Below are 25,366 nucleotides of genomic sequence, written 5' to 3'. Positions count from 1 at the left end.
CAACACTATAGATATTTATCCATCTATATTAATATAGATCCATCATTCATATCAATCAATATATGGAAATGGTCAAAATGCATGAAATAAAGACAGCTGTAATGAGATTGGATTTTTTAAAAAGCCAACCCAACTATATGCTGTCTACAGGTAACGCACTTTTTAATATCAAGACATGCATAGGTTAAAAGTCAGAGAACAAACAGATCTTTTATATACACATTACTCAAAAGAAAGATGGAGTAGCTATATTAATATCAGACATCAAAATGATACATGGATACAATCAACAATAGAGCTTCAAAATACATGAAACAGGACCAAAGGTACTGAAAAAAGATAGAGCAATTCCATGATTATTTGGAGATTTCGACACTTCTCTATAGCAAAAGTAGGCAGAAAATCCACAACAAACAGTAAACCTGAACACCACAATTAAATAATCAAGCTGATAAACATTTGTAGAACATTCTGCAAACAGCAAATGTGCATTTTTCAAAAGCACAGTGAATATTTATCGCTGTAGATCATATTTTTGAATGTTAAAATTTTTATATAATGTAAGATAATTGAAATTATATAAAGAAAGTTTTCAGACCAAATTAGAATTAAATCAGAAAACATAATAAAAAGATACCTGGAAAATTTGTATTTTGGAAATAATGCTTCGCATTTCTAACCACCCAAGTGTTAAATAAAAAGTCAAAAGTGGGATTCCCATCCCCAACAAAAAAATTATTTAGTTCAAATTGTAAATATTGCTGAGGTTGAGAAACCCTCTTCTAGAAAATAGAAAGAGAGGAAATAATGTAAAATGTATATTTTATATAAATTATAAAAAAAAATGGATGGCATAAATAGTACCAAAACCCAAGAATCAAATGAGAAGAAAACTAATAACCTTAAAAACATATGCAATGGGATGTTCAATAAAATTTTTAAAAACTTAATTAAGCAATATAGAAATGAATAATAGGGTCAATGTGTGATTTGTGCCAGGCATGAAATTTAACATTTGAAAATACACCCAAATAATTTTCCATATATGCAAACTCAAGAATGAAAAATTATATGAAAATTTTGGACTTTTTATTGCTAATATGATGTTTAATTGGCTATCTTTTGAGTTAAGGCACAAGGCATTGTAGTTTCCAAACAGACATTTTGAGCAAGGGTTACAAAAACTGGATGAAATGGCCCTATTTTTTTTTTTTTTTTTTTTTTTTTGGTGGTACGTGCCCCTAGCGGGAACCGAACCTGGGACTCTGGTCTGCAGGCCGACACTCAACCGCTGAGCCAAACTGGCCAGGGAGGCCCTATCTATTTTAACACATCAATATTGAGCTTTAGTCAGGGGTTCAGACTCAGTTTTTTAGGCAACTTCCAGCTCTCTTCTGCCTCTGTGCTGTTGTTGGTATACTTTGTCCAACATGATAGGCCTCCCTACCTTCACGTTTGGAGGGCAATTTCTGGAGCTTTTCTTTCTTACCTCTCAAAAGGGCTGGGTCTGTGAAAGACTTTGTAGGTATTAACACTTCAGCTCAGGCCCCAAAGCCAGCTTTGAATCATAGGAATATTTTTGCATCTCAGTAATGTCCTTGATGATGTCACCAATGATTGTTCCACATTATTCTCTATAGGTCAATGGATGCTGACTCACCCCAAATTTACATAATTAAGGGGGATGTTTGCAAAACACACACTGTCCTGTTCAAGGTGATCTATATTTTTTCTAAAATACAAAAGCTTCTGGCCACATAGTAGCCACATTATCATTATCATGTGCGCTGTCCAAGGTACTGTGTCATAGATCAGAGTTCTACAAGAGAAGGCCAGTGATCTGAATTACTTCAACATATATTTGTTGAGCCACTAGTATGTGCCAGGCATTGGTGACATTTAATTAATATGTCAGTTCCTTATTTTAGAAATATTCTGGAAAAAGTATGGGAAGTAAGTAGAAGAAAGAGAAAAGGAAAAGGTAGAATGCCTTTGCAGGTATACAGGTAAGAGATAACAGCCTAGACTATGGGTAACTTAGTCTAGTCTTTCTTAGCTAGTCTTGATAGTGTAACAAAATGTAGTCTGGACAAGCTTGGGAAATAGCATCAAAATGATATATGAATTGATGTGAGTGTTTGTGGGAACCAGAGTAGTCAATATAACCATTATTATGAATACATAACTTGAAAGAAATAACAAATTTGGTAAGAAAACATAAAATATATTTCAAGCAAGCTGGATTGCACATATAATAAGTTCGTAACAAGTTCTAAGACTTAGAGATACAGAATTTAGAGTAAGAATTAAAACTGCAGATTAACAGAGAGTCCCAAGTAAGAAGAACCCAAACAGGCCCACACCAAGACACATAGTAATTAAAATGCCACAAATTAAAGACAAAGAGAGAATCCTAAAAGCAGCAAGAGATAAGCAACAGGTTACCTACAAAGGGAACCCCATAAGGCTCTCAGCTAACTTCTCACAAGAAACACTACAGGCCAGAAGAGAATGGCATGAAGTAATCAAAGTCATGAAAAACAAGAATCTGAATCCAAGACTACTCTACCCAGCAAGGCTATCATTCAAAATAGAAGGTCAAATAAAGAGCTTCCCAGACAAAAAAAAGCTAAGGGAATACATTAGCACCAAACCAGCACTGCAAGAAATGTTAAAAGGACTGCTGTAATTAGCAGTAGAAATGGGAAGAAAAATAGAACCACACTAAACAAAAATGGCAATAAATAAGTACATATCAATAATCACCTTAAACGTAAATGGATTGAATGCTCCCATAAAGAGACACAGAGTAGCTGATTGGATAAGAAAGCATGACTCATCTATATGTTGTTTACAAGAGACCCACCTCTCAACAAAAGACTCACATCGGTTGAAAGTGAAGGGATGGAAAAAAATTTCCAAGCAAATGGAAAGCAAAACAAAGCTGGGGTAGCAATTCTCATATCTGATAAAATAGATTTCAAAATGAAGACCATAACTAGAGACAAAGACGGCCACTACATAATATTGAAAGGATCTATCCAACAGGAAGGTATAACCTTGATAAACATATATGCACCCAATATAGGAGCACCAAAATATATTAAAAATATTCTGGAGGACTTCCAAGGAGAAATCGACAACAATACAATCATAGCAGGGGACTTCAACACCCCGTTGACAGCACTGGATAGATCCTCTAGGCAAAAAATTAGAAAGGAAACAGAGACTCTAAATGAAGCACTAGACCAAATGGATTTAATAGATATCTACAGAGAATTACACCCCAAAACTACAGAATACACATTCTTCTCAAGTGCACATGGAACATTCTCAAAGATAGACCACATGATAGGACACAAACTAAATCTCTACAAGTTTAAGAAGATTGAAATCATATCAAGCATCTTCTCAGATCACAATGGCATGAAACTAGAAATCAATTGCAACAAGAACATGCAAAGACATTTCAACACATGGAGGCTAAATAGCATGTTATTAAACAATGAATGGGTCACCGAGGAGATCAAGGAAGAAATTAAAAACTTCCTGGAAACCAATAAAAATGAACACACAACAACACAAAATCTATGGGATGCAGCGAAAGCAGTTCTGAGAGGGAAGTTCATAGCACTACAGGCCTACCTCAAAAAACAAGAAAAATTTCTAATTGACTGTCTAACCTCACAACTTAAAGAATTAGAAAGCAAACAAAAAGAAAACCCCAGAGCAAGTAGAAGGAAGGAAATAGTAAAGATCAGAGCAGAAATAAATGACATAGAGACCAAAAAAACAATTCAAAGGATCACTGAAACAAAGAGCTGGTTTTTCGAAAAGATAAACAAGATAGATGGACCCTTAGCTAGACTCACCAAGAAACAAAGAGAGAGAACCCAAATACACAAAATCAGAAACGAAAGAGGAGAAGTAACAACCAACACCACGGAAATACAAAAGATCATTAACAACTACTATGAACAACTATATGGCAACAAATTCAACAATCTCAGCAAAATGGACAAATTTCTAGAAACACACAGTCTCCCAAAACTATTCCCGGAAGAGATAGAAAACTTGAACAGACCAATAACAACTGAGGAAATTGAACAGGTAATCAAGACTCTCCCAGCAAACAAAAGCCCAGGCCCCGATGGCTTCACGGGGGAGTTTTACCGAACATTCAAAAAAGAACTAACACCCATTCTCCTCAAACTATTTCAAAAAATTCAAGAAGAAGGAAGACTTCCAAACACATTCTATGAGGCCAGCATAATTCTAATTCCAAAACCAGAAAAAGACACTACGAAGAAAGAAAACTACAGGCCAATATCCCTCATGAACATAGACACCAAAATCCTGAACAAAATATTAGCAAATCGGATCCAGAAATACATCAAAAAAATTATTCACCACGACCAAGTGGGATTCATTCCAGGGATGCAAGGCTGGTACAATATTCGCAAATCAATAAACGTGATACACCACATAAACAAAATGAAGAATAAAAACCACATGATCATATCAATAGATGCTGAAAAAGCCTTCGACAAAATCCAGCATCCATTTCTGATAAAAAAGCTCAGCAATGTAGGAATAGAGGGATCATATCTCAACATAATAAAGGCCATATATGAAAGACCTACAGCCAACATCATACTCAATGGACAGAAACTAAAAACATTTCCATTAAGAACAGGAACAAGACAGGGATGTCCACTTTCGCCACTCTTATTTAACATTGTACTGGAAGTTTTAGCCACAGCAATCAGACATGAAGAAAAAATAAAAGGGATCCAAATTGGAAAGGAGGAAGTGAAACTGTCATTATTTGCAGATGACATGATATTGTACATAGAAAACCCTAAAGACTCCATCAAAAATCTATTAGACTTAATAAATGAATTTGGCAAAGTAGCAGGATACAAAATTAACGTCAAGAAATCGACGGCATTCTTGTACATCAATGATGAACTCACAGAAAGAGAAACTGAAAAAACAATCCCATTTACCATCGCTCCAAAAAAATTACGATACCTAGGAATAAACTTAACCAAAGAAGTAAAGGACCTATTTGCAGAAAACTACAGGTCATTGAAAAAAGAAATAGAGGAAGATATAAAAAAGTGGAAGCACATACCCTGTTCATGGATTGGAAGGATTAACATAATTAAAATGTCCATACTACCCAAAGCAAATCTATAGATTCAATGCAATCCCCATCAAAATACCAACGACATATTTCATAGAACTAGAACAAATACTTCAAAAGTTCATATGGAACCAAAAAAGACCCTGAATAGCCACAGCAATCTTGAAAAAGAAGAACAAAGTTGGAGGGATCACAATACCAGATATCAGGTTATACTACAAAGCAACTGTAACCAAAACAGCCTGGTACTGGCACAAGAACAGGCATATAGACCAGTGGAACAGAACTGAAAACCCAGAAATGGACTCAAGGCAATACGCTCAATTAATATTTGACAAAGGTGGCAAGAGCATACAGTGGAGTAAAGACAGCCTCTTTAATAAATGGTGTTGGGAAAATTGGACAGCTACATGCAAAAAAATGAAACTAGACCATCAACTTACACCATACACAAAAATAAACTCAAAATGGATAAAAGACTTAAATGTGACCCGTGAATCCATAAAAATTCTAGAAGACAATGTAGGCAACAAAATTTCGGACATCATACGGAGCAGAATTTTCACTGATACATCACCTAAGGCAACAGAAATAAAGGAGAAAATGAACACATGGGACTACATCAAACTAAAAAGCTTCTGCACAGCAAAAGAAATAATCATCAAAATGGAAAGGCAACCCACTGTATGGGAGAACATCATTGCCAATGATGTATCAGATAAGGGGTTAATTTCCAATATATACAGAGTGCTCATACAACTCCACAAAAGGAAGACAAAGAACCCAATTAAAAAATGGGCAGAGGAGCTGAATAGACACCTCTCCAAACAGGACATACAAATGGCCAAGAGACATATGAAGAAATGCTCAACATCACTAATCATTAGAGAGATGCAAATTAAAACAACAATGAGGTATCACCTCACACCTGTCAGAATGGCCGCCATCAACAAATCATCAAACAACAAGTGTTGGCGAGGGTGTGGAGAAAAGGGGACTCTAATACACTGCTGGTGGGAATGCAGACTGGTGCAGCCGCTATGGAAAACAATATGGTGCTACCTCAAAAAATTAAAAATTGAACTTCCATTTGACCCAGTGATCCCACTGCTGGGAATATACCCTAAGAAGCCTGAAACACCAATCAGGAAGAATATATGTACCCCCATGTTCATAGCAGCACTATTTACAATAGCTAAGATCTGGAAACAGCCCAAGTGTCCACCAGTAGACGAATGGATCAAAAAGCCGTGGTACATATACACAATGGAATACTATGCAGCGGTAAGAAAGAAAGATCTCTTATCCTTTGAGGCGACATGGAGGGACCTGGAAAGTATTATCCTAAGTGAAAGAAGCCAAGCAGAAAAAGACAAATACCACATGATCTCACTTATATACGGAATATAATGAACATAACAGTCTGAGGAATACAGTAGACCCAGACACATGGAAGTAGGGCACAGACTGACATCCCTCAAAAGAGGGGATGGGGGGTGGGGGGGTGGGAAGAGATAAACCACAGAACTTATATGCATGTATGCATGACCAATGGACATGGACAACTAAGCCGGGGACAGGGTGGAGGGGGGGTGGGGTGGGGGGTGCCAATGGGGTAAAAAGGTAAAATATCTGTAACAAAAAAATAAATAAATAAACAGAAAAAAAAAAAAAAAAAACTGCAGATTATTGCGGTCAAGCAATACTAACGGAGAATATTTCAAAGGCAGAGATTACAGAAAGGATAGAAGGGGTCAAGTACAGATTGCTGGAGGAATATAAACTTTCACAGGGCAGGATAGATGGACATGCACAAACATACTAACAAGTAAGCTTTAATGAGAGTGGAGTCACCAAACCCAGGACAGGAGAGGTTTTTTTTCTTTCTCTTTTAAAGAAGTAATACAACATTATTTAGAAGTTAGGGAAGACAGAATAAAAGTGAGAAATATCTTTGTAAATAAGGAAGTTTAGAATGACTACAGTCAAAACATTTATATTGGATTTGAGGGTAACAACAGTGAAAATGTGGCTATATAATTAAATAGTGACATTTCTCTTTCCTGCTTTCTTGGATATAAAGTTTTCAGAGTATGCTTTTATTTTAGAAATGAAATGACTTTTGAACCTCCAAAAGATGAAGAACAACATAACTGATCTAAATTAATGTAACTACAAAGAAAGTACCTTCGAAATAAAACAAAATGTTTTAACTTGTATGGACTTTCCAAGTATAAAGTGTTGAACATCTTGAAAGTACATTAGAGATCTCAGTTTTGCTATTGTAGCCATTATAACCAACTTTTGAAAATTTGCCAGCAAAAATATTTTGTGTATTTAAAGTCAGTCACAGATAATCACCTCTGATTTTTTTTCTTAAGCTATAATTTTAAGACTGTGAAACACTCCTCAAAGAACATTTTCTTTTATGATGTTTAAAAGGCAATTTATTTTCCAGTGAAGATAATTATATGAACAGATGACTCAACACCTTTCTATAAGCAAAATTTTGAAGTTGGTACATAATATAACCCTAATAATTTTAGCATGGTGGTAAAATTACTTTATATTAATAGTATGGATCATTTGGTCCTAAGAATTTACTTTTTTTCCCAAATAGATTCGCAACCTATTGCTCTCTCTCTTCTTTTGGTACCCCTATGATGCAGATGTTGGTACACTTCATAATGTCCCAAAGGTCCCTTAAACTATCCTCATTTTTAAAAATTCTTTCTTGTTTGTTTGTTTGCTGCTCTGATTTGGGTGTTTTCTGCTGCTTTGTCTTCTAAAACACTTATTCAGTCCCATGCTTCATCTAACCTACTGTTTATTTCTTCTGAAGTGTATTCTTCATTTCAAATATTGTATTCTTCATTTCTGACTGGTTATTTTTGATGGTTTTCTGTGTCCTTTTTTTTGTTATGATTGCTATCCCTTTGTTGAAGTTCTGAGTTTCTTGAGTACTCTTTGTTTTGTTTTGTTTTGCTTTTATCCTCACCCGAGGACACCTTTCCATTTTTTGTTCAGATAGAGTGGGAGCGAGAGAGAGGATGAGAGAGAGAGAGAGAGAGAGAAACATCGACATGAAAGGGACACATCGAGTGGCTGCCACCCACATGACCAACCAGGACCGGGGACAAACTGCAACCAAGGTACGTGCCCTTAACAGAAACCGAACCTGGGTCTCTCTGGATTACAGGCCAACATTCTAACCACGGAGCCAAACCGGCCAGGGCTCCTTGAGTACTCTTATAACCAATTTCTAAAACTCTACTTCTTGCCTACATTTTGTTTAGTTCTTTCTGGATATTTCTCCTATTCTTTCATTTGGGGTATGTTTCTTTGTCCCTCAGTTTTGGCTGCCTCTTTGTGTTTGTTTATATGCATTAGGTATATCTGCTATGATTCCCAGTCTTGGTAGGGTGAACTTATGTAGTAGGTGCCCTGTGGGAACCAGTGACACAGTCTCCTTGATCACCTGATCTGGGTGCTCCAGGAATGTCCCTAGTGTGAGTTATGTGAGCCTTCCTGTTGTAACTGAGCCTTGATTGCTACTGACCTGTTCATGTGTGGGGTCAACCCTGACCATAGTATATGAGCTGGTTCTTTGAAAAGATAAACAAGATAGAACAAACTTTAACCAGACTCACCAAGAAAAAAACAGAGAAGATCCAAATAAATAATTTCAGAAATGAAAGAGGAGAAGTAACAACAAACACCACAGAAATATTTTTAAAAGAAAATATTACAGCCCTGGCCGGTTTGGTTCAGTGGTTAGAGTGTCGACCCACAGACCAAAGGGTTGCAGGTTCCCTGGCCTTGGAGGCAACCAATCAATGTGTCTCTCTCACATCACTGTTTCTCTCTCTCCCCCTTCCACTTTATCTAAAAATCAATGGAAAATATCCTCAGGTAAGGATTTTAAAAAAAAAAAAAAAGAAAGAAAATATTACAAATAACTATATTTCAACAGTCTGGAAGAAATGGATAAATTACTAGAAATTTACAGTCTTTCAAAACTAAATCAAGAAGAAACAGAAAATCTGACCAGACCAATTCAGCTATTAGTGTGGTTGGAAAAAAACGTAAGTTTTTAATCCTTGTGGAAACACAATTGCACAAATGGCTGACATTATAATATTTCAAGACAATATCAATTGTGTATTTTTCTAACAAAGACATTTCCATGCCCTCATTTTGATATTTTCATCACTTGACAAGAAATGGCAAAAAACAAAACAAAACAAAACAAAAAAACCCTACTAAAGACACAGTAACTTCCCTCCAAAATCCCTAGTGCCCTCTGTTGTCTTGTTTTGAGACGACATCTCGAGAATCTTTCAGTGTCTGATAGTTAACACTTAGGTATCCTGACATTACCAAACATCTCAAGAGTGTACTGAATACCAAAAAAATATGAAAAGCTCATATATCAAGAAGGAAAAGGAGTAAAAAGTCTTAAGATGATAACAGAGACAATTATTACTTGATGGTCCAGTTAATAAATTATTTGGAATGAAGTTACTATACATTTCTTTCTCCATAAGGTCTTCAGATCTGCTGTAGTGAAACCTTGTGCCTTTGTTCTTTAAGCCTTCTCCATTTTTGTAATAATCAGTTTCACTGCCCTTTGATGTTTCTTAGTGCAGCTAGGTTCAGAATCGGAAGTGAAGGACTCTTGATCATTCCTGGCTGCAGTAGCATCAGAGTCAAGTCTTACTTATGGCTGTCATTGAGAATTATATAAGAAAAGGACTTCTGTTTTTGAGAAAAAACATTGCCCCCCTGGACTGTCTTTGACCAAAAGCAGAACAAATTAGGAAAGAATAGGTGGATAGAATAATTCCAAGAGTAGTAGCTTTGCTTGTTTCTGTTACCTGTAATGATACCAAGTTGGTGTGACCTAGGGAAATCTCTATTACACAGTATTAACCTGGGACATGTAAAATATTATGTTTGCCCTGAGTCAGGTGTTCTAGAAAGCAGACACTAAGACAAGATTAAACATGATAAACATTATGAGGAAAAATCAATGAGAGAAGAAAGGGAGTGGTCCTGAGAGGCTGAGAGAGCTATCAGAACATGCCACACTGCAGATGTAGTGGAGAAAGGGAGAAAGGAAAGTGGGTGGAAGCAGCTGAGACTGCAATGCTGCTGTAAAGAAAGTTCAACAAGGCTTCTAGGGAGTTCTAGAAACGGACTCCTGTGTCTCCCAGAAACGGACTTGCATGTAGCATCTCTGCGATGCTCAACCATTGCTGTGAAAGGTAAATGGAAAGCATGACCTTGGCATGAATGTGGAGATACATTTCAAAGCACAGCAGCTGGGGCCAGGGGTCAGTTATGCTTTCTGCGGTGAGAGATGTAAGAGGCACATTATCATGACGGCTACATACCCTAAGGTGCGGTCTTTCCCAGATGACTAATTGTCTTCTATAGAACAGGAATGAACAATGACAAAGCATCAGATCTCCCCTTTAACCAAAACCATACTGCAGTAATATCTTTCAGTTTGGGTCAGTACGGGAATGCTCCTGATTTAAATTTCTTCAAAGTTAAAAAAAATAAATCTCAGTTGAATTGCTTTACAATCTTATTACTAGAGAAAACATTTGTTGTGTACCAAAAAATTATGCCACTCCAGTTTTTCCAGATATTCTTGAACACAGAAAACATAAAAAAACAACTTATCATCATGTTTGTGCTTCTTCCTCACCTCTACAGAAGTTAAACAAATTCACCTTAAGAGGCTGACATTGTGAAACCATTTCAAAACAATGCAGCTATTCATGCATCCATTTGTTAGAATTAGGTTTTGTTTCATTTTTTAATTCTCTTGAATGACCGAATTTAAATAGCAGATACAGATGCCCTACATACAGGCAAAACCATTTTACACCTGTAATGAGCAGATTTTGCAAGAAAAATACCACATATTTTAGTGCCCCTAATGCATGTTTAAGATCTAGTTATTGGTTACTTCAACAAAGGTCAGTGCTATATTTTCAGTTTGCTCATTATGAGCCTGGGGTACTTGTTACAGGGTGACACAAAACAGAGTTGAGAAAAACGTATTTATATATTTTTTATTATAAATGCTTACATCATATAAAGGGAGCATATAGTCCATGTCTTATCTTGTTTTCAGTAAATTCAGTGACCAAATAACCTACAATACTCAAGAGGTTCTGCTTGTTTCCTGCTAAAAATAATTGGCTTTCAATTGTGATAGTACACACAGGGCAAAGTTAGAGAGTGTAACGGAATTATAAAGACCTCATTATGTCTGAGCTTTTTCTGAAAAAGTCAAAATAATATAATTTTGTTCACATTGTGTAAAACACAGAGCACATCTAGCAAAAGCTAAAGGCTAAGAATTTTAAATTTAGTAAAAAATATAATAAGCATAAATCATATTTTATATGGAGGATTACTGTGAACCAAACAGTAGGGTTATCTTTTTTTCTCTTCCTCTTCCTCCCTCCCTCTTTCTCTCCCTCTATCTCTCCCTTCCTTCCTTTCCTTCTTTCTTCTCTCCTATATTTCTAATTATTTAGTAAATCAGTTATTTTTGTTGGTACTGTTTAAGAACAAATCAATTTTGTGACTTCCAATCCCCAGTTATTTATTAACTGTCTCAATCAGATAAAAAGGAAAAGTTTGGAGACCATTTACAGTTCTTTGATCAGAGAAATATAATGAACAAAATCACTGCAGTTTTTAAATTTTAAAGTTAAATGAGCTGTTTGTATTTGTCATAAATTTTACAATGCTTTATTTAATCTCCCAAGAAAGAAACTGTCAACTCTAAACTTTATGATAACTACAAAAATTGTATAAAATGCTTGTTTTATCAAGTGTATTTACTCAGTTAAACCACCATAAAACATCTCTCTACTGGGTAAAGAAATTGCTCCCTTAAGCTGATAAGTGAATTCACCAGCTTTGTGTTGATTAATGCACTACCCTGCATATAAGCTTAACAACTTTGTACTAACTCTAGTCTCATACTCTGATTTAAATCTGCAGTTTGTTTGAATAAAGATTGCCTCAGTGATTTAGATCGTCTCTAATTATAAAATATAATTAGAAGCTAAAAAAAAAGAGAAAAAGTCATTAATTAAATATAATCAAGTAGTCAAGGCAAGATAACTGATGTGTAAATACGTTTACATCTATAATGGAAATAATTAGTTACTGGATCTTCAAAATCCATGCTAGTGCAGGGAGCCCCTATACCTGGAATAGCTTTCTTCTCTACATCTCTATAAATGCAAATTTTGCCCATTTTGCTCAAACATTTTTCATAATCAGCTATTTAATAGTTATGTCTTAACATTCTTTTTAAAAAATATTGAGGTCAATCTTGAAGTACTACAGTATTCTGAAAGCTCATTTTCTAAACAGCATTTCATAACAATTTTTAATGTTTTATTTTTCTCAAAGGTTATGAGAATCTAAATACATTTCACAGCAACTATTACATTTTTTTTATTTGATCTCCTAGTTACATGTTTTCCTAAACTACTCTGTTACATCTCTTTCTAAGCTCTAAAATATGTTGTTTCCCATCTTTTCTTTGCCATCTTCTACCATATGTTTTTCTCTAATTTTCTCTTCTGTCACATCTTTTCTCTTTTAATTTTGTGCTAATAGCTGTGTCTTATTATTATTATCTATGGAGTCAACATAAATGCTTATTGAGAACCTGCTATGTGTCAGGCCCTGTACCAAGTAGATACTAGAGATATAACAGGGAATATCACGTTCCGCCTTCCAAGAGCCGACGATGTTGTGGGGAACCCAGAAATGTAAAGAGTTTCTAAACATTATGATAACTATTTTTATGAATATTTTTGAGGGAGGTACAAGGTGCAGTGGAAGAGATATTGAAGTTTTAAAGTTTTCTAGCATAAAGTCCTCAAGAGCATGTAATGTTTAAGGAACTACAAGTTGTTCATTTGACTGGAACATAAAATTTGATATGGGAGATTTCAGAGTGGAGAGGTAATTCAGGAATATATAACAAACCGTCTCAGAAGATATTAAAGAACCCCTCCATTAAATTTTATTTTCATTTAGGATATGTCCTTCTCCATTATTTACACTTCAGCAAAGACTCTGTTTTATTCACACTTATATATTGCAAAGTACTAAACTCAGCCCTGGACACAGAATAGATACTTGTCAAATCTTTCTATGGTTTTCATTATATGACTTACTTTTATTAATGATAACTGTAGCCCTTCATTAGCCTCCCTGCCAACCAACTTGGAACTGTCCTTTATGACACAATTGTTTTAGTGTTTCTGATTCATCAAATAACACACACATTATAATACTGGAGTTTTTACTTGAATAACAGCTACACTATCTACACGAAGAACTTCAAACTGAAAGAGATGAAATAACTTGTCTGAGAGTGTCAATTACAAGTGAAAAGTGCTTCTATTGGCATGTCTTCTGTTTCATACTGCTTTCGCTCTCTGCCTCCTGTCTCAGAGAGAGACAGAAAACTGAAAGACTGATACTTGAGACAATGAGTAAACAATTTTTCTTACTACCATTTCTCCAAATCCCTAAGGGATATTGTGTCCTGGATGGTAGTAGTTTCATAGTAGCAGTTACTAGCAGAATTGTTTAACAGTAGATGCTCTAAGTTTTTTCGTGGACTCATTTGAGTTGAATTCAGAAAAGTTATTCTTAGAGCTAAAGAATGTACTGCCTTAGGAGAGCAGAGATGATCTGTTAGTTATATGTCGAAACTTAGAATTTAAATTGGGAGAGTTACTGTATACCTGCAAACAGAATGATTATGAATGGAGATGAAGAAAATAACTACTGTTTATGCCTTTATGTGCTTATAAATGTGAGATAGACATTTTATTTATTTATATTTTGTTAATTTTCAATATTTTTCCATTGATTTTTTTTTTTTTTTTTTTTTTTTATAGATAGAGTGGAAGAGAGGGAGGAAGAGAGAGAAACATCCATATGAGGGAGACACATTGATTGGTTGCCTCCCGCATGACCCTGACAGGGGCAGGGGATCAGACCTGCAACCCAGGTATGTGCTCTTGACCAGGAATCGAACCTGCCACCCTTCAGCCTATGGGCCGACACTCTAATGGCTGAACCAAACTGGCCAGGGCTCAGGTAGACATTTTAAATACATTATCTGATCTAATGTTCACCACAGCCTGCCACCCACATAGTTGTTCTTTCTAACATCATATAGCTTTTGATAGTCCGTTTTGGACACCTTAAGTATCAGGAATCAGGTGAACATACAGTCTTGAAAGAATTCCGAAAGGGAAGAAAGACAAGTGTTTTGGATGAGTGATAAAATGTGAAAATTATGGAAAACAGATGCATTATAACCCTTTTAGTTTACCTTAATATCACATTGACTTTTACCAGCCTTTCCAGCTGGATAAAAATAACATCTTGTCCTTTAAAGCCACAGGCATTTCTCAAAGGAAAAGCAATGTTTCCTCATTGCAATTTATTGATTTCTATTTTGTTTTTCTTACCACTTTCCTATAATTATTTGAATAGTTATATTTCTTTCTCCAACTAAAATTGATAACTAAACATCATGAACTACATTTTATTCTACTTCTCATTTCTACTCATAGTAGTTATTTTAATTAATTAATGAAAAAGTTAGATAAGCAATTGCAGGTATAATTCTGTTGGTTAAAATTGATCCATTAATACTAACTAGCAAGGCACTCTTTTTAATCAGCTACACATCATGTTAAATATATTACCTGATAGACTGAGATTTAACAAATTCATTTAACCCTGAATACACTGGTATGTTGATGGGGTAGAAAAGGCGTATGTCTACTGACGAATGGATAAAAAAGCTGTGATACACATACACAATGGAGTACTATGCAGCTGTAAGAAAGAAAAATATTTTATCCTTTGAGATGACATGGAGGGGCCTGGAAAGTATCATCGTAAGCAAAACAAGCCAAAACAGAGAAAGGCAAGTATCATATGATCTCACTTATTTGTGGAATATAATGAACATAACAGTCTGAGGAATGGGGTAGTCCCAGAGATGTGGAAGTGGGGTACAGACTGACAATCCCCAGAATAGGGGGTGGTGGGGGAGAAATAATCCACAGAATTTATATTATATGCATGTATGCATGAACAATGGACATGAACAACAAAGCTGGGGACAGGGTGGGGGGGGCGGTAATCAGTGGGGGGAAAAGGAGAAACATCTGTAACAAAAATAAATTAATTAAAAAAATAAAATAAAATAAATTTTAAAAAAAGAAAAGGAATATGTTTTACACTGAAATGGACAAAATAATAAAAGTAATAATCCCACAAATGAATTCTTTCTGTCAGGAACAGAGTCATTGTGAATGGGTCTTGGGATATACAAGTTCAATGTATTATAAATATCAAATAACATGAAATATATAGAACATCACAGTTATATACATAATATGTACCCCTGGGTCTCAGTTTAAATAATGCCTGTGCGTTAAAGGCAAATACACCTTTATGCATTCACACATCAGATCATCTTTGCTATAACTTCATGGGGTTCTCAGATATGTGACATTGTTTCTTAAAGCTAACATTACATAATGATTAGAAAAATATTGAAATACATTCATCATTTTTCTATATGGATTATAAATATTAATTTACATAAACTCCTGAAAAAAATATTTTATATATGAGTGTGTGTGTATGTGTGTGTATTTGCCAATGACATTTAAAAAATAAAATGTTTTGGCTGTGGTCAGTTTGGCTCAGGGGTTAGAGCGTCTGCCCGCGAACCAGAGTTGTGGGTTCAATCCTGGTCAAGGGCACATACCTTGGTCGGGGTCTTGTGGGAGGCAACCAATTGATGTGTCTCTCTCACATTGATGTTTCTCTTTCTCTTTCTCTCTCTCTCTCTCTCTCCCCCTCACACTCTGATCTGGAAAAATATCCTCGGGTGAAGACTTAAAAAATAATAATAATAAATAACAATAATATGTTTTGGAAAACACTGTCTAAAATAACCACCTTAAATAGATGAACAATGTCATGTTTCAATCTACACTAAGTTCTATAAAAGTACATTATTCAAAATTTTTCACAAGAAAGAAATAATTTTAGTTTGATAAAAATAAATTATATAGACTCTATTCAAATGTTAAGTATTTACCGTATTCTGTTCCCCAGAAAGATATAATGTAGACATTTTTATTAATAACCTTTTACTTCGCTTAACAGTAATCATTCACTAGGTCCTGTTACTTCTGTTTCTGAAATTGCTTCTGTATCTCTGCCCCAAACCATTTCCTAAATCCTGTAGTCATTTTCATTTCTTTAGAATCCTAGACCTTCATTTGCTTCTAATGTGGTTATTGCTTTGTCCCCTACCTGATAACCTTTCTCTAAGCTCCACCCTCGCCTATTTGGCATCCATACTCCAGTCTGAGTTATCTTTCTAAAATATTGATTTGGTTGTTCCAAATTTTATCCTAAATGTTTTTTACTCTTGCTTAGAGGAAATTAAGTTAAATTTTGTGAATAATTAATTTAAGGTTGTTAAAACCTAACTCCTGCTGACCTTCCCCTCTAATTTTTGCTGATTCCCTTTCTCCTATTTCTACTCTGTACTCACAAACTGCTTTAGGATCCATTATCTTGCCATCTGACCTCCAAATCCATGCCTGTGACCTGTTGTTTCTTCTGCCTAATGCCCTATAAAGACCAGTTAATATCACTTTCTTTATGGAATACTTATTGACCTTCTCCAACACAGTGCACATTTCCAAGCTCACGTGGAAACATTTCAAATACATATACTTTTTGTGCTATTATGAAAATTATTGATATGTTTCCATTTTTCTGTTTAAGGGGCACCTAGAATGAAAACTGTACATCTCTATCTCTAGAATGCAACATAGAAGAAGTATAGAATGTTGAATGACTTGCTGGTGACTTCATTCAAAGCCAACATAATCATAAAAATTACATTAAATTGCCTATGTCTTAAACCTTCTTTCAGAATATACTACCATTAATCAGTATTTTCCCCTTGGAATAGTGACAATACACTATTTAAAATAATACATCTCTTGGACTACTCTTTATACTAATTTTCTTGATGCTTTCCATTTCCCACTGATTAAATGAAGCCATAATCTGATATTGCCTTCTTTTCTTCTTCTCAATTTATATGCTCTCTCTGGGCAATCTTATCCAAACTCAATGTTTTATTAAGCATCTCTTTTCAGATGGACTCTAAATCCATTAATCCATGTCTGGTCTTACCACTGTATCTGATTTAACTTCACATTACTTCCTATACATCCAGGTATTATTAAGGTGATAAAACATTAAAAAAAATAAAAATATGTCCCACTTCTAGCTTTATCTGTCATTGTAATCAATATCATTTCCTTCTGAGAGAAAAGAACAACTTTGAAATCAACATTGATCGCTTCCTCTCCCTCATGTCTCACTTCCATTTTATTTTGAATTCATTGTCTCTGGTTCTGAAATGCCCCTCAAGTATGTTTCCATATTTTTATTCCTTAAGAACTCTGATTTCAGAGCCACATTACATTTCAACTGAAATGCAGAAAGTTAAGATGTTCTTTAACTCTCACTCCTTTTTCCAGTGTTAATTTTGGGTTCACATTCAGGGTCTCTATATAGAGATATACATTTATTTTATAACTTTTACAAGAAAGCATTTACACTCTATGCACATTATGTATATTATCTTACTTGCTTTCTATTTTAACTAGTACATATCTTAGGGTATGCCTTAGAGAATCTCTGTAAAAATGAAGATTTACATACAATTGAAATGGAAATTAAATTACTTTGAATGTATAAAGCATGCAGCATGGTGCTTAACAATAATGGTACATTATTTTCCTTGGTTATCTCTTTACCGTGACATATAAGGTATTCACAACCTGCTCTGTCTAGATTTCCACTTTTTCTCTGATACTTGTTAAGGGAAAGTACAAATATTTTTTTTCTACATCTTACTTATAGTAGGAATTCCTTGATTTTATTCGATAGTTTTCTCCAAGCAAGCAGTAGGACCCACTTAATTCAAATAACTAAGTACAAGTTCTAGTAAAAAAAAAAAAGTAAAGCATGACTCATTTTTCAGTAAGAAGCATTTATCACATATATTCTAAAATTACTATAGTAATTACTATTGTAATTTTCCTTTTTATCTTCAAATTCATTGAGGTATAATTAACAAACTGTATGTTTTAGGTGTGCAACATGATGATTTGTTATACATATATATTGTGAAATGTTTACCTCAATCAAGTTAATTAATGCATTCATCACCTGCCACAGTTACCATTTTGGGTGTATGTGGAGAGCCTACTTAAAATGTAATCTCTAAGCAAATTTCAAGTGTACAGTACAGTATTATTAGCTATAATTATCATGCTGTGCATGGTGTACATGTATGCATGCTCTGATCTCCAGAACTTATTCATCTTATAATAAATAGAAAGTTATATCCTTTGACAAATCTTCCCATTTACTCCACTACTTAACCCTTGGCAACCATCATTCTATTCTCTGCTTCTACAAATTCAGCTAACTTTGATAAGTGAGGTTATGCAGCCTTTGTCTTTCTCTGGCTTATTTTACTTAGTACAATGCCCTCCAGGTTCATCCATGTTGTCACAAATGGCAGGATTTTCTTCTTTTTATGGCTGAATAATATCCCATTGTGCCTATACATATCACATTTTCTTTATCCATTCATCTCTGTTGATAGATACTTTCCCCACCCCCATATCTTAGCTCTTTTAAGAGTGGTGCAATGAAGCCTTGGCCAGCTGGCTCAGTTGGTTAGAGTGTTGTCCCAATATGCCCGGGTTGTGGGTTTGATCCTTGGACAGAGCACATACAAGAATCAACCAGTGAATGCATAAAGAAATAAAACAACAGATCTCTTACTCTTTCTCCCTTCTCCTCCTTTTCCTCTCCTCTCTCTCTCAAATCAATTTTAAAAAATAATAGTAATGATGGTGCAGTGAACTCAGGACTATAAATATCTCTTTGAGACCTTTTCAATTCATTTCTTTTGGGTACATACCCAGCTGTATTCTAGAAATAGGTGCAACAGACCCAGGGAAGGAATGTCAAAACTTGATGAATCCAAACTTCCATCATGTTGGTGGACAAACTCCAGAATAATATCTTTATCCTTTAAAATTATATTTATTACTGATAAAAAAAAATAAAACAACAAGGAGAACAAGTCATTCATTCAGCTGGCACTGTTCAACACATATTGTAGGCCAAACAATATGATAGACACTGAAGGTATAAAAATATCTTCTTTTGGAGCATATAATCTATTTTTTAAATTGCACATTACAGTCAAGGTATTTAATAAAAAGAATGCATATGATTATGTAGCATGCATGGATCTGTGGATAAACTCATGCCTGTGAGAAATATATCAATCTTTATTCTAGGATGGAAAAAACAATATATGTGTATCTCTTTATAGCCTAGAAAAATTCTTCTCATGTTTTTACCAATTATTTTTGTGTTCCTTTATCTTCTCTTTATTCTTTAAACTCCCATGTTTTGTTCAAAACTGTTCTTTCATTTGCACTTCTAGCAATTGATAATGTTGAGGAATTAAGAAATTGCTATCCATTCACAATTACCCTGTTTCCAAAGACATTGGAGATAAAGCCACAGCATGCTTACATGGAGAAGGGAGAATCTGGAATAAACAGTGTTGGGATTAAGGAGTATATAAGAGGAGAGAAAACATATGCATATTGTTAGGGTATCCTGGGAAATATTCCATGTTTGGAGGGCCTTGGGCCCTCTAAGCAAATGCCATCTTGTAATATCTGTTCTTACTGTGGACACACAGTTGTCCCTATAATTAGTTGAAGATTGTAGACCTTAAATCAGGAGTAATTGCATGCTATTATTTTAATGTGCTGACTTGACATTTTTTTACATAAGTGTTTGAATTAAGAGAATGCATTTTACTTTTAAGTCATATAATTTTAAAGAATTGCTATTACATAAAGGTTACTATCACATAAAGATAAGAGGCATAAAACAAAGAGCCCTCTTGTCCTTACTCTGGAACACTGAGATTATATACACTACCAAATGTCCCTGAATTTTTATATTAGCTGGAGCCTGCCCTGACCGGATGTGGAAGCCCAATACTCCTCTGGGCCCTAGCCACTTAGATGACATCTGCTCCACTCTTTACCATCAGCCTGTGCCATGGACAGAGACTAGGCTGGTGAGGCGTGCTGGCAGCCCTCTCTCTCCTCTAGGCACAGGATCAGTTCCTTCCTCCCCAGCTTGACCTAAGTGTGAGGAGGCACATGCAGGAGGTGACACTGCACTTCAAAGTGTTTCTTGTCTTTAGCATGTATATGAATTCTATTTTAAAATTTATCATTTATATTAATCAGAAAATATCATCTGTGATTGGTACCTTTTAATTTTAGCACTTCCTTGAAACTACTGTAGAATTTATTCATTTTTAACTCACTTTAACTATCAACTGACACTTTTACTATGCAACAGAGATTTGAAATCATTTGAAAATGTTCTCTCTAACACACACTGTATAGTGTTAATATATTCATTGGTGCTCATGAATATAAGATTTTCCTAATAATGGTAAAGTATATCATGGTAAAGTATATCTCTTTTAAAAATTCTCTTTGGAAGTATCAAAAAAGATACACATCCTAAAATTTCTAATAAGTTATACTTTACTACTTATGTAGAATAATTTATATTCACTAATTCTTTTCAAAACACAAGTAATCACCAAAAATTTGTCTTTCAGCATCGTTCTACAGATCTATATCTCTGATGCCCATGCAAGTAATTTGATTCTATCACAGAGTAAATTTGTTAAGGAATGTGTATTCTGTTAAATTAAAATCTTCCTTTTTTTCAAAGATGGTGTTATACTAATCAGACTAGCACTGTGTCCTTGTGTTCAAACATTTCTGCATCTGGTATCACTTGGGCAACCTTGTAAGCATCACACCCAATGCAGACATTGAGAACAGACCTTTCTTAGTCTGCAGGACTTTGCATAACCCTGAGTTGAAGTACTGAACACACATGCTTCAAGCCAGTTGTGTTGCTGGTCCTGCCATCATCTAGTCTTGTTTTTATAAACTTTGTTTCTTTTAACTACTTCTGCCCTGAATGGCCCCTCTAGTAACTAATTCCTCTAATTGGAATACTGACTCTATTCCTTTTGGAACGGGCTGATGATTTGTTCTCAGTATGAATTTGGGATCTGGGATTCAACTTCAGATCTAGTCCAAGGCCTAGATTGTCATGTCTCCCTCTGATTGCCACTGAAAATGTCAGTGTCTGGTAGACTAACTTCCCATTACACTTCTCTGGTATCTTTTCCTAGTCCTTCACTGAGGGACTTCAGATTGCATTTCTTGCCCCATCAATTACATCTTTGCTGAGTATTAAAATTCCTTGCCACTGTATCTAAATCAATCTGTTTATATTGATTTATTCTCTGCTATCAAATATTTTAGAAGAGAAATAGTAGATAGCTAACAAAGAGAGTGAGGAGAAAGAGGAAATAGCAAAGTGCCAAGAAGCAGTGAATGTATATGAGGCCTTGGAAGTTGAACAGTAATTCTGGTCAGTTTCTCCATTGCATTTCACTAATAGGATTTTAAATTGCTAGTATTTTTTAACACCAAATTTGAAGGCACTGTAGTTGTCTTTCTGCCTCTAAACTTATATTTTCTGATATGAATTCCACATGACTGTCAAAATGATCTTTCAAATTAGCAAACCTGACCATATTGTATCTTTTTATAACTTTTGGTGGCTTTTATTTGTACGAACAAATGCTGGTGTGTTGCTATGACAAATAGCCTCCTCAATGAACTTGCCCACACTCCTTTTTCCTCATGACCTATTACTGTCTTCCCATACTTCGCTATTTAAAAATTTCAAACTCCCCCCACATATCATTTGAATACATCCTATATGTGCTTGATCCAAGAGTTGACCATCAAATATTTAGACATGTTGTCATTAACTATTAAATAATTTGGCAGCTTGAAATTAGCCATGGCGGGAGTATACACTGTGAAATCAGCAATAATAATAAGTCAGGGCTTCTTCCCCCTCAGATAGGGGGGTGACCAGCACTGAAAGCAGCTCATGTACTTCAGATGTTGATATCCTAATGTGGTTTTTGGATTTTCATGCCCTTCCAATTGGAGGCCTGAAGAGTGGAAGTAAAAATGGATGGCAGAGACAGGGCTACAAGGCTAATTTTTCTTAGTGTATAAAAATGCCTACTCAAGTTTTTCATCCTGAGATAGACAAGTTAAAACTTTATACTATAGATAAAAATAACAGCTTTAATAGCAATGGCAATAATAAACAATCTTTGCATTGGGAGATATATATTTTTAATGTCAATTGTTTTGCTGTTGTGTCAAAATCTAATTGAGTTTAACTACAATATAACCCTTATTGAATATCTCTAAATAAGATAAGTGAATTTTTTATTTGTGCCTCATACTAAAATATTTACATAATATCATATTCAAAATAATAATAATACTTTATGCACTGTTGATCAAACCTGTAGTGAGTAAGGTAACAACATGCCTGGTAATTCTTTCAGTCTTTAGAATTAAAGACATATTCATTGTGTTTTATATAAGAAGTTCCAGATCCCTACTACAAAAGACATAATTTCCATCAAATATATACTTATCGGATGGGTATTTACTGATCTCACTGAGTAGGTTTAGATTTGTGAATGTTTTAGTTATGTAATGGGTCTGCAATTATTTATTTTTTATTTATTTATTTTTTTTATCCTCACCTGAGGACATTTTTTCCATTTTTTTGTTCAGGTAGAGTGGGAGGGAGAGAGAGGAAGAGAAAGAGAGAGAGAAAAACATCGATGTGAAAGGGACACATCGAGTGGCTGCCACCCGCACAATCAACCAGGGCCGGGGACAAACTGCAACCGAGGTACATGCCCTTAGCGGAAACCGAACCAACCCCGGTCTCTCGGGACCGCAGGCCGATGCTCTAACAGCTGAGCCAAACCGGCCAGGGCTGGTCTGCAATTATTTTTTTCATCCTCCTGTTAGGTGGAAAGTTTTGAAGTAAGAGATTGAGAGTAACTTTTCTCCACTATAGTAAGTTATTGACAAAAATTGTTTGTGAAGCAACAATTCTTCTACATCTCTAATGTAGAAGAATTTCAATATTCTAATATAGGGTACAGCCTAAGTACATCCTGAATTTCAGAGCTAGATACAATTTAAAATAACACACATTGATTGCTTAGTTGAATTGAAGAAATATTCTGGATTTAAATGCTATATGCTTTAACCTTAGGATATATTTAACAGAGCAATATTATACCTCATTATTTCTTTATATGGTAAACAGATCCAGGAAACTGCTTTTAATCTTTAACTTTGCCCTTAATGACAGTATAGGTTATATGCAATAGTTTTATTGTCCTATTAGCTTAATGATACATATAGATAGAATGGAGAAAGAAAAATATAACTATGAAAAATATATCCAGATTGCCCAATGTTTATTTTCTGTGCTGAAGATCATAAAATGTCGAGAACTTATCCTTGAGAAGCTCTATAACTGCCCTAAAGTCCATGTGGAACTTCAAATTGCAGAGATTTTTAATCTTTCCAGGGAATATAAATACAGTTTCTATTGCTCTCTCAAAGATTATAGCAAACATCCCGGGCAATTCCTATCATTTGGTAATATATGACCTGTCAGGAGTGAGGGTAGAAATACATCCAACTTTTGCTGTACATTTTTTTCCTAGGTGTGAATGGATGCCCAAGCATTGACTACAGCGCAGTATTTTGCTCTGCCAGGGTGACAATTTTTGAGAAAAAAGGGCTTGATGGCTATCATGACGCAGTGCCTCTGGGACTACCAAGCTTGTGCAGATGCCACTCCCTCTTCCTAATATATTCTGCTTGCCCGATTTCCTTGTGACCTTCCCCAAATTTACCCATTCAATGACTTGGAATTCATTAGTACATTCATTCACCAAATATGTATTAAGCATTTACTTATTTACAATAAGTCCTGCCTTCAGGGAGCTTACGTTCTAGTGGAAGAAATACATGAAAAGTAATGAATTAATTGTGTGATAGAAAGGATCATCATTTAAGATTTAGTTTAAGTATCAACTTCTCTGGAAAACCTTCCTTGATCACCCCAGCCTGTGTTCTGTTCCATTTCTAAATACTCCCAGAGGATACCATGATTCTCTCCATTAAAACAGCAGCTCCACTTTATTAGCAACATCTCTTTATGTGTGTCTCTGACAGTAGACGCCAAGAAGGTAAGTACCATATTTTACCTGTCTTTTTTTTTTTAAGTGACTAGCCCCCTTCCTGCATCATGGTATATATGATATAAACAGCTATAATTTACTGAGTCCTTTATTCATTTGGAGTATTATTCTAAGCCCTTTTCATGTAAAATTCATTTTCCTTTGTTCTGTAACAAATTACCACAAACTGAGTAGCTTATACACAGGTTTCTTATCTCAGTTTCCGTATATCAGAAGTCAGGACACAACTTAACTGGGTCTCAAAAGGCTGCCATCAAGCTGTCAATAAGGTTGCATTTTTATCTGGAGACTTGACTGGGGAAGAACTTGCTTCCAAGCTCACTTAGGTTGTTGGCAGTATTTCCTTGTAGCTGTGTGACTTAGGACCCTGGGAGCAGCTCTCATTTCCTAGAGGGCGTCCGCAGTCCCTACCATACGATTCCATATACAGGTCACAATATTGCTGTTCGCTTCTTTAGGGCCACCAACTGACACTGTGGTCTGACAGGACAGAGTCTTACTTAAGGAAATGTAATCACAGGACTGATATTACATTTTCTTTGCCATAATACCCTGCTTAGAAACATGATAGAGGTTCCATCCATACTCCAGGGGAGGATATTTCATAAGGGTTTGATTTATTGGGGGCTCCTTTAGAATACCATGTATTGTCTCATTTAATCCTCACGTTTCTATAAGGCATGTGCTATCATTCTGAAGTTAAAAAGGCCAAGGACACCAGCTAATAAAATGTCGAGCCAAGTTTCAAGCCAGACAGTGCTACTCCAGAGTCCTAACTTTTTATGTTGCATTATATTGACCCTGCT

The sequence above is a fragment of the Molossus molossus genome, unplaced genomic scaffold (genome assembly GCF_014108415.1).
Source record: "Molossus molossus isolate mMolMol1 unplaced genomic scaffold, mMolMol1.p scaffold_m16_p_14, whole genome shotgun sequence".
Lineage (NCBI taxonomy): Eukaryota > Metazoa > Chordata > Mammalia > Chiroptera > Molossidae > Molossus > Molossus molossus.
The sequence above is the reverse complement of the archived record's forward strand: the minus strand, read 5'-3'. Positions refer to the sequence as shown.